Source organism: Mustela lutreola, chromosome 7 (genome assembly GCF_030435805.1).
Source record: "Mustela lutreola isolate mMusLut2 chromosome 7, mMusLut2.pri, whole genome shotgun sequence".
In the NCBI taxonomy this organism is placed as follows: domain Eukaryota; kingdom Metazoa; phylum Chordata; class Mammalia; order Carnivora; family Mustelidae; genus Mustela; species Mustela lutreola.
The window spans coordinates 6,465,162-6,482,894 of NC_081296.1; the positions used below are offsets into that span (position 1 = coordinate 6,465,162).

At 53.5% G+C, this 17,733-nt stretch overlaps 2 long non-coding RNA genes across 2 annotated transcripts in view; one reads left to right on the forward strand and one right to left on the reverse strand.

Annotated features, from left to right (window-relative positions):
* The window catches only part of LOC131835527 (uncharacterized), a 76,871-nt gene that overhangs the window by 46,110 nt on the left and 13,028 nt on the right, over positions 1–17,733 (forward strand). The window contains exon 3 of the long non-coding RNA XR_009355221.1: positions 7,054–7,297. This is a non-coding gene — a long non-coding RNA (uncharacterized LOC131835527). The remainder of the gene's footprint in view (positions 1–7,053; positions 7,298–17,733) is intronic.
* On the reverse strand, positions 6,230–16,705 carry LOC131835528 (uncharacterized). The gene is made up of 3 exons (XR_009355222.1): positions 15,872–16,705; positions 7,723–10,968; positions 6,230–6,463 (listed from the first exon to the last, which is right to left on the reverse strand). It is a non-coding gene; the product is annotated as an uncharacterized LOC131835528 (long non-coding RNA).

The window sequence follows — 17,733 nt, forward strand, 5'->3', positions numbered from 1 at the left end:
TCTCTTAAGATGACTCCCCACTTCTATAAGCAGCTCCCCCCGTGTGTGCTTTGTACACCAGGGTCCACGTCGGGGCCCTGCAACAGACGGGAAAAATGTAAGCTCTGGGGTCTAAGATAACTTTTTGAAATAAATAAAGATGAGCAAAGACACGATCGTCCACAGAGCTATTTCCCCTTAGTCGTGGTTCCGTTATCTTCTCTGGCCAAGAGGATGCACGGACGCCAGAACCAGGGTATGGACCGAAGCGGGTCCTGTTAGGTTTCCAGAAACACGGGGTCATGTTTCCTCCGGAGCATGAACAGGAGAGAGGGGTTGCTGTTTCTCTTACAAAGAAGAGTGTATGGCCTGTGGGAGTCCTGGGGTTATCAGAAGGCCTCCGCGGTCATGGGAGGGAAGCTGTCGAGACGGCTTCGTAAACTGTACTTCTCAAAGGTACTGGCAAGAGGGGTGCTGGCCCTCTCCGGCGGGAGAGGGGCCCCAAGCTGAGGACAGGGGTGGGCACCACTATGAGACCTCGGCTGTGAGCCCTCAGTTTTGGCGGGGAGGGGCACGGGGTGGAGGAGATGCTCTGGACCCCGGGACAGAGGTGGCACGCGGGACTGGCAGGCTTCCCTGGATGCCGCTGCCTGCTCCCCCCACCCCGTGACCTCCAACCACACATGCCCTCCTGACAGTCCCCAGAGGTAGCTCTTCTCTCACGGAGCCCAGGATGCTGGGCGTTAGGACGTTTCTGGCGAGTTAGTGACAGGCTGCCCCTGGCACCCTAGGCAGAGGCCAGGCTCTCTCCTCCTTAATGTGCATTTTCAGCCCAACCTTAGCCTCTCCGCTTATCACCCTCCCCTGCTCCCCAGGGGCCACTGTCTGCAATGTAATGGCTTAGCACGATGCCTAACATCCTTCTAAGGTCTCCAAAATGCCAGCCTTTATGGCTACCCTGTGTCTGGCCTTGCCACAGCTGTGCCAACACAAAGCCTTTAAAGATCACCCAGAACCCATTTCCGCATGGATGGGTTTTCCTTGTCAGTCACCTTCAGCCCCCCAACCCCCCTTCCATGGGCAGTAACTCACTAAAATGCAGACAGACAAAGGGGCCCAAGGCTTCAGTACTCTCCCTACCCTCAGGCCAACAATCCGATCTCTGCCCCGTGACTCTGGTGAAGGAGAACTTGCCTCATACCCCCGGCCGCACCTCCTGAGCCTGGCATCCCACGCTGATTCCCTTCCCCTAGAGCTCTGCTCGGGAGGTCACATCCCGTTCTCTTCCCCGGGCAGCTGCTGGGCCCAGAAGAGTGGTGGCCTCCAGTACCAGCCCCTCTCGCCGTGACAGGACCACATGGCCTGTAACAGATGTGAGCCAGGACGAGCGGCAAGGGCCAGGGTCTTGGTCTCCTCCCCTTCAGTCCCCGGAGTGACTCTGGGACGCCTTCGGGTAACCAACCAGGCGGGGAGGACGCACCGCGGGGCACGGAGACTGCATCCCGAGCCCAAAAGCGTTTGGACTCTTTGCCACAGGTGACAGCACCCACGTGTCTGTGTTCACATTGGGCTGCCGAGGCCCGAGGGTGAGCCACCGCCGTGAATCAGGGGAAGACTTCCCGCAGGCGGTGATGGGTGCTGTTGCTTGTCCCCGCATAGGCCCGTGGAAAATACTTCAGACATGGTGCTGGCGCTCAGAAGCGTGGTCTCCACGTCTCCCCTTCAGACCTACCCCCGTACCTCCCCGGCGGGGCCGCGGAGGAAGCGAGCGGGCATCGATCTTGGGTTCTAAGAGGCTTCCACCTGCCTTTCGTTAGAGAAGCTGGTTTAGGACCACAAAGCCTTAAACAGAGAAAATATTCTCAATATGTGGCCGACAGGTGGGTTGGGGAGGGGAGGGCTGTTGAGAAAATACTTCTTCTTTTTTTTCCTCTCCCAATATAGAACCAATTGATAAATGTAAGAGACGTGAGACCGATGGACAGAGATACAACCCATCAGCTTTAGTATTAACAAGCTGATTGGAAAATGTGTCTTTAGACTCCTCGGAGAAGGCTTGCCAACACTGGCTATAAACGTGCCCCCGATGTTAGCCCTGGACAGATGTTGGGGGCAGCCGAGGCGGGGAAGGGTCAGGTCAGCCATTGATGTACACTCACCCAGGACAGCACCCTGGCCCCCGCCGAGAGGAGGGGAAGCAACAGACTTTTGACAGATCAGTTCCTCCGTCTGTGAACCGGCGTGTGTCAGCTTCTTCTTTTTTTTTTTTTTTAAAGATTTTATTTATTTATTTGACAGAGAGAGAGATCACAAATAGGCAGAGAGACAGACAGAGAGAGAGATGAGGAGAAGCAGGCTCCCTGCTGAGCAGAGAGCCCCATGCGGGACTCGATCCCAGGCCCCAGAGATCATGACCTGAGCCAAAGGTAGAGGCTTAACCCACTGAGCCACCCAGGCACCCCTGTCAGCTTCTTTTTAATCTGATAACTTAGAGCCCCTCTGACACCACCCCGTGCTCACGTGAAGAGAGGAAGGACTCGGATGAGAGACAAGGGGTGTCCCTCTTGATGTTAATGTCGGCTCTGGAAAACACGAGAAGAAGGGAACGGGTGGCCTTGCCCAGACACGGGTGTAAGCCAAGTTTGCTTTGCAAGCTCCTCCCCACTAGAGAATCATAACGACTGTTCTGCAAAGGGTTGTTAACATTTTGAAAGTCAGGAGAGGCTATGGACGAACGAGGCCATTGGGCATCTTCTAGGAGAGCAACAAGTCACAGGACCTAGGAGCTGTAGTCACCAGTGGTGCTCCCCGATGGGCAGCTGGGCTCTTCTTTGTGTACTTTGCCGGTCAAGTCATCACTGGTGACCGCGGCTCAGGGCGGCTGTGGGCTGAGCCTGGGCGGCCGTCCTGGAGAGGTCCTGTGTGTGTGCCTGCCTGAAGACCTCTCCCAGCATGTCACTAAGTGTGCCGAAAACACGGGGACACTTGCCTCCAGTGCCCGGATCCTGCCTGTCCCTGCGTTTGGCTCACGTTACTCCTTGGCTCACGTTTGGCTCAGCGGTCTCCAGTCTTTGGCTCACTGGTCACTTTCTCAGAAAGGCTCTGCCCTTACATGCTCACCCCCACTGCTCATGTCTTTCCTGTCCATGCCCGTAGCTCTTCAGTCCTTTCCTCTGGGACATCTACTGGCGTGTGGTCTTGTGCTTGTTGGTATGATTCTTTGGTCCATGTCTGTTGGTCCCAATAGACCATCAGCTTCAGGAGGACAGAGACTCTGTCTGCACCGTGGGCAGCACATAGAAGGGGCTCGAATGCGGGAGCCTTGACTAAATGAAAACGCCGATGATTTTCCTGCCACACCAGAGAACAAGGACTGAGACCGAGGGAACCCCCACTCCCCGTCTGCTGAAGCGCAGGAACAGGAACTTGAACTCTCAAGGCCCTACCAGGAGTCGAATCCTACTTTCCAGCCATTGTTTGTAGCGTGACCTTCAGCCCATTACATAACCTGGCTTCCGGTTTCTTTTCCTGTTATCTGGGGACAGTAAGAGGACCCACTTGACTACCTTGTTGTGAGGACCAATGCACGCGTAGCCTGGGTCAGAGTAAGGGCTCGGCAGACGCTGGTGATCACTGCCCCCCGGGGAGGGAAGCTCGGTGGATAGAAGTTGAGAAAGACCCAACCGAAGTGACATTGATTCTTTAGCTGTAGGGGAAGGTCACCTGCTGGCGAGGGTGGAGGAGGAAGGATGTGGGGTTTGAAGGGGCCGCTCTAGGGCTGGGAAGGGGTTGGGGGGATTGTCCTGACTGCAAGGCAAGGCTGGAGCCAAGACTGCAGAACGGCCCCGACCCGCAGAAGTGAGCGATTCCCCACGCGGCTCCCGGCTGCAGAGCAGGGAGACAGGAATGCGGATCCAAGCAGGACTGAGGTTTTGTAGGGCGGAAATCTCAGAGTTGAAAGCAGCGCAGAGGCAGGGTATCAGCACGGGACAGGACCTGGAACCTACTGTGTGTGAGATAAAGGTGGACGGTTCAAACCAGAACGTAAACGCTTACTCGACAAACAGTGGGGGGGGGGGGGGGGCTTGGGTCACACTTTGGGGGAAAAGGTAAAGTTAGATTTTTGTCTAATGTCACATGTCCAAATAAATTGTAAATAAGTGGAGTGGGAAGTAGAAGGCAGTGAGGTAAGAAGGAAGAAAACCAAATAAACTTCAAGGGACAATTGATGGGACCTCGGTGAGTAGAAGGCTGTTCCCAGCCCAGCGACCGAGTCAGAAGCCATCAACAAGACAAATAATGTAAAAGCCGTAGAAGCCAAAATGTTTTATGAAAATTAATTCTCCACGTTCACACAGGAGAAAGGGTTTGCAATATCATTTGCAATATCAGCAAAACAAAGGAGTGTGTCTTCAGTATATGCAGTGTGCTTTCCAACCCACGAGTGAGGAAGCTGCTGAGAAAAACCAGAGGATGTGTGTGTAGGCATTTATGGAAGAGGAAATGCAAAAGGCTAACAAGCATATGAAAAATCAAAGTATTAATCAAAACAATCACGTGTTAAATTTCTGGAAAAAAGAGTGCTCTACCAATAAGGTTGGGGAAGTTAAGAATGTTGGGAAAATTGGCCAAACTTTTGGGGAAAAAAAAGTGAATTAGATCCTCAGTTTAACTCAGACATCAGTATACATACGAGAAGAATTAAAGATTGAAATGTAGGTGAGAAAATTATAAATAAGAAGGTATAGAAAATTGTTTGGGGGGATGCCTGGGTGGCTCAGTGGGTTAAGCATCTGCCTTCAGCTCAGGTCATGATCCCAGGGTGCTGGGATCAAGTCCCACATCGGGCTCCCCGGTCAACAGGGAGTCTGCTTCTCCCTCTCCCTCTGCCTGCTGCTCCCCCTGCTCGTGCTCTCTCTTTCTCTCTCTGGAAAATAAATAAAATCTTTTTTAAAAAATTCTTGTTTTATATTCTTGATAGGGACAAAACTTTTCTTGCTGTAACACCAATTGGGCCACCACAGTTTGGACCACATGAATATTTAAAATTTGTATAAAGCCAAACACACACTCAAGCTCAAAGTTAAAAGACAAGCAGGAATGAAGGCTTCATAACAGAACAAGCACGGGCCTAATAATATTATATAAAGAGTTCCTAGAAGTCAGAGAGGAAAAGCCGAGCACATCAAATAGTAGAAAATGCTTGGGGCGCCTGGGTAGCTCAGTGGGTTAAGCGGCTGCCTGTGGCTCAGGTCATGATCCCAGAGTCCTGGGTTCGAGTCCCACATCGGGCTCCTTGCTGGGTAGGGAGGCTGCTTCTCCCTCTGCCTCTGCCTACCAGTCTCCCTGCCTGTGCTTGTGCTCTCACTCTCTCCCTTTCTCTAACAAATAAATAAATAAAATCTTAAAAAAAAATAGTAGAAAATGCTCAATGTCTGGGACATCATAAGCATTCAGGAATAAAACAAATTTTGCAAACGGGCAATGTACACAAGGAGAACTGAAAACAGTGTAAAGATGCCTTGAATACCCTTGCTAAAAATCAAAGTAAGGGTCATCTAAACGGATAATGATCCCTTTCTTCTTCCAAGTTGACAAAGATTTTATTTTTTTATTATTTTTGTTAAATATCTTATTTATTTGACAGATCACAAGTAGGCAGAGAGGCAGGCGGGGGGAAGGGGGGAAAGCAGACTCCCCACCGAGCAGAGACCCAGACGTGGGGCTCCATCCCAGGACCCCGAGATCATGACCTGAACCGAAGGCAATCGCCCACCCCACTGAGCCACCCAGGTGCCCCTGACAAAGATTTTAAAAGACGGATAATATCCAGTTCTGGTGAGACTGTGGAGCAACACGCATTCCCCTCCTTTGTAGGTGGGCAGGTAAATGGAGATGACCTTTCTAGAAGACAACTTGCCACCATGTATCAAAGCGTTACAAACGTGGTGCCCACGTGACCAGCAAGTGTCTTCCTCGGAATTCGTCCTAAGAAACTCGTTTTGCGTGTGTGTATGGATTTGTTTCTCGGGCTGGTCGTCAGCGCTTTATTTCACGTCTAACCGCTGTAAAAGAACATTTATTGACGTGTGCAGCGATCCATGGTATACTTGTGAGTGGATACAGTCAATTACAAAGCCGCGTGTGGAACGGAGAATGCAGAGACTAGCTACCCATCAGCATCCGCTAACGAGTGATTTTTGTTGGCCTTTCCGTGGTTTCTCCGGATTGTCCACATTTTCTAAAGAAACAAATACCGAGTCGTAATCAGAAGACACGCAGTAAGTGGTACTTTATTGGGGGGAATAATGAGAAATAATGAAGAGTAAGTTCTGTGTTTCTGGGTTCCTGTCCTCTCGGATGTCTCCAGCTGGCGGATGCAAATGCGGACACATCTTCAAAACTTGTTTTGGTGTTGGTGTCTCTGGACCTGTCTTGAGCTGCTCCGTCTTCCTGGCTGCCTCGAAACCTGGCTAGGTTATTTCTGGGGAGAGGAAGGGAGGCAGGGGGAGTGCAGATGCTCACCACCCTGAGCCCCGTCCTCCGCTTGCTGCCCTGAAGCCACTTGAGGGCGCCCGTGACTTGTGGCTCCGTGGCCAAAGGGACCTGTTCGGACAGGACACTGCGTCCTGGATCTCCAAACAGGGAGCCTGAGCGAGCCCCACGGTGCCTGGTGTCTTCACTTACCGAGCCGTTTCAGAGTGAAGAGAGGTCCCCCTTTCCTGTTCTGGTCGCATCTGGATAGTTGGGGTCCCCTTGTCCCCCACCCCCCCACACGCAAACACCTTCTCCACTTCTGCCTTCAGCTCTTCTTTTAGGGAACCTCACGAAGTCCTGCCCTGGGCCCCTCCACCACCCTGCCGCTTCTGAGCAGACCCCTCCTGCCGCCTGGGGCTAAAAGTGAAAAGCCACAGCCCCAGGGAAAGGCGGCCGGGGAGCCCCTCAGAGGTTTCGTGTTGGAAAGGCCATGAGTGCACCCCAGGAACCTCTGCTGGCCTCCCATCCCAGCAGGGAGGGGTTTGTGTCCCCATCGCCTAACAATGCACCTTGTCACTTGGGTCTCTGTTTCCCCAGAGATCTGGGTTCCACACCACCTGCCCTGCCCGGCACTGGGAGGCTGAAGGCATGATGGGAGGCAGAGGGTTGGCGGCGCAGGAAGGCGGGCCAGGCCGGTGCACAGAACACCAGCCACGCAACCGGCCTGCCCACTTGGCCTTGCTTTCTGCCACGGATGGCGGAACCTGCCCGGTGTCTGGCGGTGACGAGGCCTGGAGGCCAGGACCCAGCGCTGCCTGGCAACGAATCCCCAAGCTCTTTGGTGAGTCCGGGAGCCCACGAATAGGCGGGGGGGGGGGGGGACCATCTCCACTCAGTGTTTAAGGGACAGGAAATTCCGACTGGCGGGATGACCTCATGCTGACAGGGCTGGGGAGCGTCTGCCCGGGGCTTAGTCTGGGAGAGGCACAGTGGCCTGTCCCAGGATGCACAGAGGCCACGGCCTGTGGGTTCCTCCCAGGGGATTCAGGCTGCTCCTTTAGCGTCCTGGAGGCTTACCCTTCTGCAGACCCCAGAGCTGGGATCAGGCATGCAGGCCACTGCCCATCCAAACCCTGCTTGCACCCACTCCTATGAGGGTTCCTGGGCCCATCCCTGGTGCCTAAGACAACCTAGACCCCATACCTCCACATGGCTGCAAAACCAGCTCCCTCCCCCAGAGCCTAGGTTCAGAGCATCTGCACGCACCTGGCCCCAGGACAGGGTTGCAAACAGGCCCTGCAGGGGTTGGAGGCGGAAGGCAAAAGGGGTGGCCTGGCAGCAGCAAGATCAGGCCCCAGACTGCTGGGGGGAGCACCGAGGCCTGCTGGGTGACATCTAGGCGACGCTGGGCCCATGTCAGTAGCGGCAGCTCACTCCCAGCCCTGCCCTGGAAGTAGTGATCAGGACATGCCCAGCATGGGAACGTCGCTTCCGCAACAGGGAGGCTGAGGAGCGGGCGGACCTCGGCAGGGACTCCTGGGCCAGAGCCAAGGGCGGGGCTGCACGCTCCAGGCAGAGGTGGCTCAGCCTGAGACCCGCCCTCCGTAGCGGAGCCCAGGGCTGTGGGCCATGGGATCAGCCTCACTGAGGCTGGGGACTCCTGAGAGAGGCCACAGTGTCTGAGCTCAGCTGCCCCTGCCCAGCTCTTCCTGCAGGCCACAGGTCGTGGATAGGAGGGTGACCTCAGTGCTCAAAGGCAGAGACCTGCTGCAGCAGGCATCTCCGTCTCCCCCCGCCCTTTGCCCCCAGTGTGGGGGACATAGCCCTGGGTGCCCTGGATGGTTTGGCCCAGAGTGACAAGCTTCGGGGGTCATATACCCTGGGTGGACTTGTATCCTTTGTCCGTGATCTCTCCTGAGGCGCGGTCTGGTTGAAGACGGACAGATGCATTCGTGGAATGACTGTAGGGGCTGCCTCTGGTCCAGGTCTCGGGGGGGCCTGCAAGCAGCCTCCTGTCTCACCCGGTCCTAAGGGCAAAGTCCCAACCCCAGCGTGGGGCAGGGGGAGCATGAGGGAGCTCTGGACCCTGAGGCGTTCGGGCCCTCTAGAGGGGCAGGGGAAGGGGAGGGTGCTCTGGCTCGCTCATGGAAGAGCTCGGGGGAGGACTTATATTCACAGAGAAGTGGGAGATGGAACCTCGTCTCACACCTGACAGGAAGCCCCGTGCAGGTGACGCTCAGCAGAGAGGGTGGTGACATTCACGCCTTTGGGTTTTGTCTGTTTCAAACTCTCTTTTATTTCTGGTTCTTCAGCTCCTTGGCCTTAGTGACGAACATTGAAGATAAAACTCTCAGGAGAGGGCGCCTGGGTGGCTCAGTGGGTTAAGCCGCTGCCTTAGGCTCCGGTCATGATCTCAGGGTCCTGGGATCGAGTCCCGCATTGGGCTCTCTGCTCAGCAGGGAGCCTGCTTCCTTTTCTCTCTCTCTCTGCCTGCCTCTCAGTGTACTTGTAATTTCTCTCTGTCAAATAAATAAATAAAATCTTAAAAAAAAAAAAAAAAAACTCTCAGGAGATACAGTTTGACAACAGACACTGTAAGTGTCCCAGCACTGAGGGAAAAACAGGGACCCAGGGGTGGGCGAGTGGGGGTGGAAACCTAGGCACATTGCCTGGGAAAGCCTGTGTACCCCCTGGAGTGTCAGCTTCCCAGGGGAGGGTGGGGATTCTTATTTGCTTTTTTTGTTTCTGGCAACTATGATAATGCCCAGCACGTAGCAGACAGCCTGCGCACACTTGGTGAATGAATGAGGCAGGTGGGGGGGTGATCCCTAAGCCTGCCAGCGCGCACCCCATAGCCAAGCAACCCTTTTTGCTGGGAACCGGTCCTGAGTCACCCCGCCCTCTGCCGGTGTCACCCTCCTCATCCCCTCGCTCATGACTCCAACTCTGCCGCTGGTGACCGCACCACGGGAGTGGCAGGTGTTGGGGAGGACACTGTGAATCAGACAGGATCTCTGCCCTCGGGGCACTCCCAGTCCAGGGCGGGAAGCCGACCAGAAGAGAGACAGATCTCATCAGTGGGTTGATTGTCTGGGGAGAGGATGTGTGCGCGTGCGCCGGGAAGGCACAAGTGACAGGGGTGGGGTGAGCCCAGGAGAGTTCGCCCGGTCCTGGGGAGCAGCACTTTCCGAGTCCCGGGCAGATCAGGGCTTGAATCCTGGCCCCACCCTGGAGGAACGTGGGGCAAGTTAACTTACCCTGTGCTTCCGTTTCTCGTCTGCCAAGTGGACCTGAACCCTTCCCCAGCTTTGTGCGAGGATAGAATTGGGACAGTTCCTGTGAAATGCTCAGCCCGGTGCCAAATACATATTTGCTAGTGATGGTCTTACTGCTGCTAAGGTTTTAAAAAGAGGAGACCTTTGAACCGAGGCTTAGGAGAGGACAAGGAAAGAAAGAGTAGCTCTAGGTGAGTCTTGAGAGAAGTTCTGGGCACTAAGCATGTCCGTCCGGGAGAGTAAAGCTGGGAGAACATGTTCATGACCTCTGCTTGCCCAGGGAGGAAGTAGGAAAGACTTGATGAGAAGAGTAGGGGCTTGATGGGCCATGGGAGATGTTTGGAATAGCCACCTTGGGGGCAGGTGTAAGAACTGAAGGGTTCTATCAAGAACCTGGTTATAGGGGCGCCTGGGTGGCTCAGTTGGTTAAGCAACTGCCTTCGGCTCAGGTCATGAGCCCAGCGTCCTGGGATCGAGTCCCACATCGGGCTCCTTGCTCCGCAGGGAGCCTGCTTCTCCCTCTGACTCTGCCTTCCACTCTGTCTGCCTGTGCTCGCTCTCACTCACTCTCTCTCTGACAAATAAATAAATAAAATCTTTAAAAAATAAAGAAAGAAAGAAAGAACCTGGTTATAGGGCTGAACATCTGGGATCTTGAGGGCCCAATCAGCACCATTCCGGCAGGAGTGAGTACCAAGGAGGCAAATGATCAGGCTGGACTAGGACCGGTGCTGGTCAGGAGGCGTAGAGAAGAGGACAGGACTAAGAGACAGCGAACTCCTGAGCGTGTTGTTCAAGAGGGTGACCCATGATTCCAGGACCTGGCACAAAGCCTGTCGTGTGGACATTGCCCCATAAATGGTCACTGAATTCGTGCGTGAAGGAAGGGATACATGAAATGAACCTGTGTTCTAGCTTGTGAAGAAGACACTCGAAGGCAGATCCAAGGGTCTGGTCATGGCCTCTTCAACCCATGTGCTCAGCCTGTTGACTACTGGTAAAAGGACGCGGGTGGGCCCTTCACCTCAGGGCAAGCTCTGTGGTTGGCAATCCTGTTCTCTTCTCTTTGGGTCAGCGTGACATCGGAGCTCTGGACCATAGCTCTTCTCAGTCCATAGCTTTCTGTCTCTGCCCCTCTCCTTCCACCTTGAGCCACTGGTGTCAGAATACAATATCCGGAGCTATGGCAGCCCTTTTGCAACGCCAGGAGATGAGCAGTGGACACAAGGCCAGTGTGCTGCGGATGATAGGGTATAAAAACGGAGCCTGGGTCTTTGATGGCAAGGCGGAGCTGCTGCCCTGGTGACCAGTAAACGCCATCTTGGATTAAGCCATCTGTGGTTTACTGTTCCATGCAGCTAAATGCCTCCTAAGTGGGCACAGTGGGCAGGGCCACTGTGTGCACAGTTCATGCTGTGATCTAGTGGGAGCACCCCAGGAGTTGGGCAATGTGGCCTCGTACCAGCAGGAGAAGGGGCTGGAGATAGTGAGGACTTGGCAAGTGGGTTGATAGGACCTGAGCCAAACACCTGAAGCTCTTGCCTTCCCAGGGGACTTTCCCCACCTCCACTCCTGTGCTTTTTCCTCCACTGACCACCTGCAGGTTCCACAGCTCAGCCAGCAGGAACACGAGCCAATCTCCTCCACCGCCCCTCCCGCCAGCCCCCTTGGCCCAGAACTTGCAGTCCTGTCTGGCCATTCTCTTGGAGTCTCCATCATCACCTAGCTTGCGGGGGGGGGGGGGGTACTTCATTCCCCTCTTGCACATGGAGAAGGGAAGGTACAGCCCAAGCATACCCAACCCTTGAAGGCCAGAAACCTTCTCGTGGCTTTTTCCATTGGGAGTGAGAGAGAGGGCAGCTCTCTGGGAGCGGGATTGGTCCTCCCGGCAAGCCTTGCTGATGGTGGCTGCTCTCACTGCAAGACCCCGGACCCCAGACTGAGTGGCTTACTGTAATTCCAAGGCAACAGGAGAATCCCTCTCTCATCCTGCTACTTCCTGGTGAGTCATCCCCTCCTCTTGCGTAGGCCCACAGGGGCTGCATGGTCAGCCTCCTCTTTCTGCCTTGCAAGAACCTTGGGAACCTTGCAAGTTGGAGGTGCAGCTATGCTGTATTTTCTGAGTCTTTTAAGTCCTTTTGGCCATATTTCTGCCATATATATATATATATATATATCTGTTTGGGGGTCCCTTGGGTATTTTAGAAAATTGAAGCCCTGTTGGTCAATTTAGCCCAACTTTGGAACTATTGCTGACTCGTGTGTGTGTGTGTGTGTGTGTGTAATGGAAAAGTACTTTGCGATTGTCTTCGTTCCTGAGAGGTAAGGTCTCCGGGGAGCCTAGAGCAGCCCAGATGGGTAATGTAGTTCCAATTGGAACAATTGAAATCCCAGCCCCAGAACGATTTTCCTAAGAGCACCCAGACCTCACTTGCTCCTTTCCTGCAGCATCTAGAAAAACCACACCACGGGCTGGCCCACCATTACGTCATCAGGACCCAATACAGTGAAGGGCACCCAGCGGGTCCTTGACAATTATTTAAGGAACGTATGACTATTGGTACCAAGTTAATTTATCAGGGTCAGAACTGGCGGTTAAATTTCGTGAAGATTCTTTGTTTTCTCCAGAGAGTTTGTGAATAATAGCTAGTAGTGTGTAGACTGTGCATGCTTTGACAGAAATGGGTAAAGATCCGTTATTCAGCTCCATATAAAGAACCGTAAACAAGTTAGGTTAAAGCAGGAGCTGAAAAGGATCTTAAGGACAGTGAAGTTGACTGTCAGTGGTGACCTGAGGTGGGCGATTTGGGGACACAGGCAAGAGGAGATCAAATCACGGAGGTGTTAGGGGGTAAATGAGAGAACCCAAACGGGGAGAAACCAGGATAAGCAGTTCTTCGGACAAGCTTCATCGTGAAGAGAGCAGGATTTCTCAGCGCATTTTTCTGCTACGCACCCTCCCCTCCCTTCTCCTTCCTGGTACCTGAAAGAACAGAAATAAAATCAGCTTATCCAAGGGCACCCTGAAAAACAACAGGGGTTGGCAAGGATGTGGAGGAAAAGGAACCCTCGAGCAGTGTTGGTGGGAACGCACACTGGTGCCGCTGTTGTGGAAAGCAGTATGGAAGGTCCTCAAGAAGTCACAAGTAGAACTACCCTAGGACCCAGGTATAAATACTCTAGAATACCCAAAGAACACGGAACCACTAATTGGAAGAGATACACGCCCTCCTGATGTTTAGGGCAGTGTTATCTACAATAGCCAAATTGCGGAAGCAGCCCAAGTGTCCATCAAATGATGAACAGCTAAAGAAGAAAGGCTGTGTGTATCCACAATGGAATATTACTTGGCCTTAAAAAAGAATGAAATTTTGCCATTTGTAACCACATGCGTAGATCTAGAGAGTATAAAGCTTAGTGAAATAAGTCAGCCACAGAAAGGCAAATACTATATGATTTCACGCATCCGTGGAATTTAAGAAACAAACTTGGAAAGGAAAAAAACACAGGTAAACCAAGAAACAGACCTAACTCTAGAGAACAAAGTGCTGTCGTCAGGGGGAGGTGAATAGAGAGTGGGTGAAACAGGTGATGGGAATTAAAGGGGACACTGACATGATGAGCAGTGAGTCAAAGAGTTGTTGAGTCACCATCTTTGTACATGTGAAAGTAAAACAACTCTGTATGTTATTTCTACTGGAATTTTTTTTAAATGCACCTTGAAAAAGCATTGTGGGCCAACCTCTTCAACCCCAAGGATCACCCAACAGAGGGAAGACACAGCATCAAAACACCATACTTTGTATTAAACCCCAAGTCTTCTGAAAGCCTTCTGTTGCCCATCTCCTAACAACCCCACTGACCATTGGCTCTGAAACACAAGGCAAGTGGCACTTGGCCTCTTGGGCCACAGGTGCCTTGAAACTCCAGTGATAGTAACAGAGAAGAAAAAACTTGAAATATTACATATGCTTGAGGAGGATTCCTAGAGCAACTGAAGCCTACGGTGGGGTGTCGTGAATCTTGGATATAAAGCCACCGTGTCGGGGGCTGGATGGTCAGCTAGGATCCATGACCCCAGAACAACTCGGGGAAGAGGGTGTCTTGAGTGCCGCTTCTGGGGACATCTTCCCACACCTTGTCTGGGAGACTCCTAAGGAACGCCTTCACTGCTTGACAAAAAGACCGGGAAATCTCCATCAAATTCATGAACTTACTCTGCTTTCCACTTTAAAATCCCGGGGGATCCCAGAAGTTAAGGAATTCTGTCCCCGTAGGCACAGGTGTGCCATGGCTCATCCCTCCTCTGCCTCACCTCCTTGGCAAGGCGAGTGGGGGTGATGGAGGGTTCCCTCCCCGCCACCCCCAGCAGCCAGGGTACCAAATGCTCTGAATGGTGTCTGGTCTTCGGGCCGGAGGGAAGCCCCCTGGCCAGCCGGGGTGCCGGCAGTCTGCGCCGTGGTCCTGGGCCAAAGGACGCCCGCCGGGGGAGGGTCCACACCTCCCCAGACCAGACGCACTGGCACGCCGTCCCCTCCTCCGAAGAAGGGGGGTGGACACTCAAAGCCACACCTTCCCGGGATTTGTGTCAGGCTGTGGACCCTGCAGCTCTGCTTTGATTCCGGAACAAACCAGACTAAGGGTGGCCCAGGAGGTCAGTGTGGACATGAAGATTTCTGCTCCCCGCCCTCCTACTTGTTTCTCTTCTGTCCTCTCTTCAAGCTGAATCTTCCTTGTGGTCCGATCAGCGGCTTCGCGTCTGGCCGTGAAAGCCGCCTGTAGCATCTCCCGTGAGAAACAGGTTTCTGAAAATCCCTCCCTGGCTGGACACTACTATGGAAGGGGCACCAAGACACACACGGCGAAAGGGAGATGTATCCCACTGGGTAGGTTGGGTTTAATAGCTCCAACCCTGAAATCATGGAATTATTACCGAAACATGCAACATAGTGACAGGTGGGCTTACGCAGTCATCTCTCCTAAGTCTTCCTGTCTGAATCCCTCCCGGAACGTCCCTGCTCCGAGCCCCCCCCCCCCCGGCTCCGGGGCTATGACTCCACCCATCCTTGCGCCGGGAGGTGAGGTGGCCAGAGAAGGGACGAGACGGGCGGGGAAGCCTGGACAGAGCAGCAAGGCTTTGCCCCGAGCGACGGCAGACGCCACACCTCAATTAGAGGGACCAGTCTGGAATGTGAAAAGGTCAGGAGCGTTGGGGGAGACGTGGTCCTGTCATTCTGGAATGTAGGCAGCGGGAGCAGGGGCAGGCCGGCACCGTCCCGAGGCCTCTGAGTCAGACGCGGCGAGGCTGGAATCCCAGCGTGGCCGCCGGCGGGAGGAGGGATGCTGCGGGAGCGCGGAGGGAGGTCCCCACCTCGGGCATCCCTGTGGGTCCTGCACACGAGGCACCCGGCCCAGGAACACGTGTCGTGATGGGACCACACTGGGTCACAATTCCCTTGGGTCGGGAGAGCAGAGGCCACACACTCAGACCAAACGTAGTTTTAACCGTGGCTTTTTAAGGAACAGTTTCTTCAAAAAAAGGAAATCCTGGCCACCGTCACATTTTGAACAACCCAGAAGAGCACAGAGACGGGAGGCCTGTGAGGGAAGCTCTCTCGTCAGCGCAGGTGTTAAAAGCCCACGTAGAGGCGCCTGGGGGGCTCCGTCGGCGGAGCATCTGCCTTCGGCTCAGGTCATGATCCTGGGTTCCTGGGATCGAGCCCTGGGCTCTCTGCTCAGTGGGGAGCCTGCTTCACCCTCAGCCTCTGCCACTCCCCCTGCTCGTGCTCTCTCTCTCAAATAAATAAATAAAATCTTTAAAAAAAAAAAAAAAAGAAAGCCCATGTACCCCAGATGGAAGGGATGGAAGGGGGTCCCCTCCCCAGGAAAACACCAAATAGCCTTCCCCTCTGCTTCTTACCACTCCCCGTCTTCGAAGCCGACTCAGCCCCCCTGCTGCCCCCCTCGTCTTGTTCAGTGATGCTTCCTGCACTCCTGCCAACTAGACGCCACAGCTCTTAGTTCCTCCGCACCCCCCTGCGACCCGCCCACCCCCCTTCCACTGAGGCTGTCCTTGCCAGGGTCCCAGAAGGACCCTCTAAATGCTGCAGGGGACAGCACCCCCCACACACAGTTCTTACCTTCCATGACCCAGCAGCACCTCCGTTCCATTGGGAAAGCGTTTTTTTATATCCCTGCTCTGTTCCGGGCCCCCCCAAATACAAGGGTGACGGTTCCCCAGCTAACCGCTTCCTCTTGGGTCTCCTGGTTTTCCACAATAGTTTTCTTCCTTCCTCCTATGCTGTCTGCTGGCTCGTCTTCCCCAGTCGCTGTTGAAATGGGGTTCCCTCTCGACAACCTTCTCGTGGCAGCTGGCCAGCTCCATCCTGGAGGGTGAATGATCACGTCCAGCCCAGACCTCGCTCCCCAGCTACTGACCCTCATCTTCTGCCTCCAGCCGACACGGCCACGTGTCCAAAGCATGCCTGTCTCCCATGACCTGGGAAGCCCCCACATTGAAGCTGCCCGTCAGGCTGCCCCCTGCCTCTCTGTCCTTTCTGTCCCTCCTTATCAGCTTCCTCCTGCCCAGGGCTCTCACCTCCCAGCCTCACCGCCTGGAACATGCTTCTTCCTTTCAAATCTGGCTCCCATCGCTCCGCGCCGCTGGCCCTCAGATCACCGGGCTGCGTTGTTAGAAACGCAGACTTCTTGGGACCCGCCGTGGACATCCTGCATCGGAATCTTGGGGGGGGGGGCGCTGGAATTGTACATTTTTACAAAGCTCCCGGGTGATAAGGACGCCTTCTCAAGTTAAGAAGGAACAGAATAACGAGAGGCTGTATTCTAGACATGTTACAGGCAAGAGTTGGCAGAATCTCGTGATTGTGTGGGTAGGGGATGTTGAAGGAGAGCGAAGAAAGAAAACCCTCCCGACGGAATGTGGAGCTGGGACAGTGCATCCCCCGGAACCAACGGCAGGAGCCCCAAACTGATTTTCGCAGCTGAGCTAATCAATTCAGTTGTTACACCTTCAGTTTGACGCAGTCTGGAGCCCCTAGTGGGAAATGAGTAAAAACATTGCTGAGGTGTTTTCTGAAATTCATTCTTTGTTCAAATTCAGAACGACCTTTTATTCTTTGCCCTCTACTAATGTTGAAACCCGAGTTGTCAAACCCTTATGCCTTATGAAGGCACAAGACGGATGATCTTAACGACTGAGCCACCCAGCTGCCCCAAGACCCATGATCGTGAAGTCGGTGGGTCTGGGGCCGTGTCGAGGAACAGAAGGGGTCGTATCTGGAGTCGAAGCACAATCTGAAAAGGACTCTGCTTAATTGGACCTCAAACTGATCAGCACACCCCCTTCTCCAACCATTTTCTGAAACAATTATCCTAATTTATGTTTCTGAATTGCCAAGGGAATAGTTATCCCTGAACTCCCACTTGCCAAAAAATATTTAAGCCTCCTTGGAGAGGCTTTTCAGAGGAGCCTCTTACTGGCACCGTGGTTTATTTGTAATAACCTTCAAACTCCAAAATACACCTTATCAATAAATTCTGTCTCTACAGAATTGCTGCTGCCATCCCTGAGCTGTAAGCCTCAGTCTTCATAAGAGAAAATGCGTGTCCTAATTGTTCATTCTGTAAAGTTAATCCGTGGAGATCTGAACCTTGGAAGGACAGCCCAGCCTCAACATGGTACAGCGGTACAGAAAACCGTAACCGGGTCCAAGTTTCACAGTTGCTAACGAGAATGGAAGGAAAACAAACGCTAACTGAACGCTGATGATGAGAGATAACTCTGTTGGACCTGAGAAGCGTTTTCTGTTAACATATGTGTGTTTCAGGACCCTGTGCTTTTATAGATATGAAAGTATTTAAATTTGCTGTCACATTCCTTCCTAGCCTTAAATCAGCAAAGCCCAGGCTTCTGCCATGACTAGAACCAAATGTTGCTTTCCAAAGACAGGAGCTGCGGGATCAGGGAAGTGTCAGGCGATTC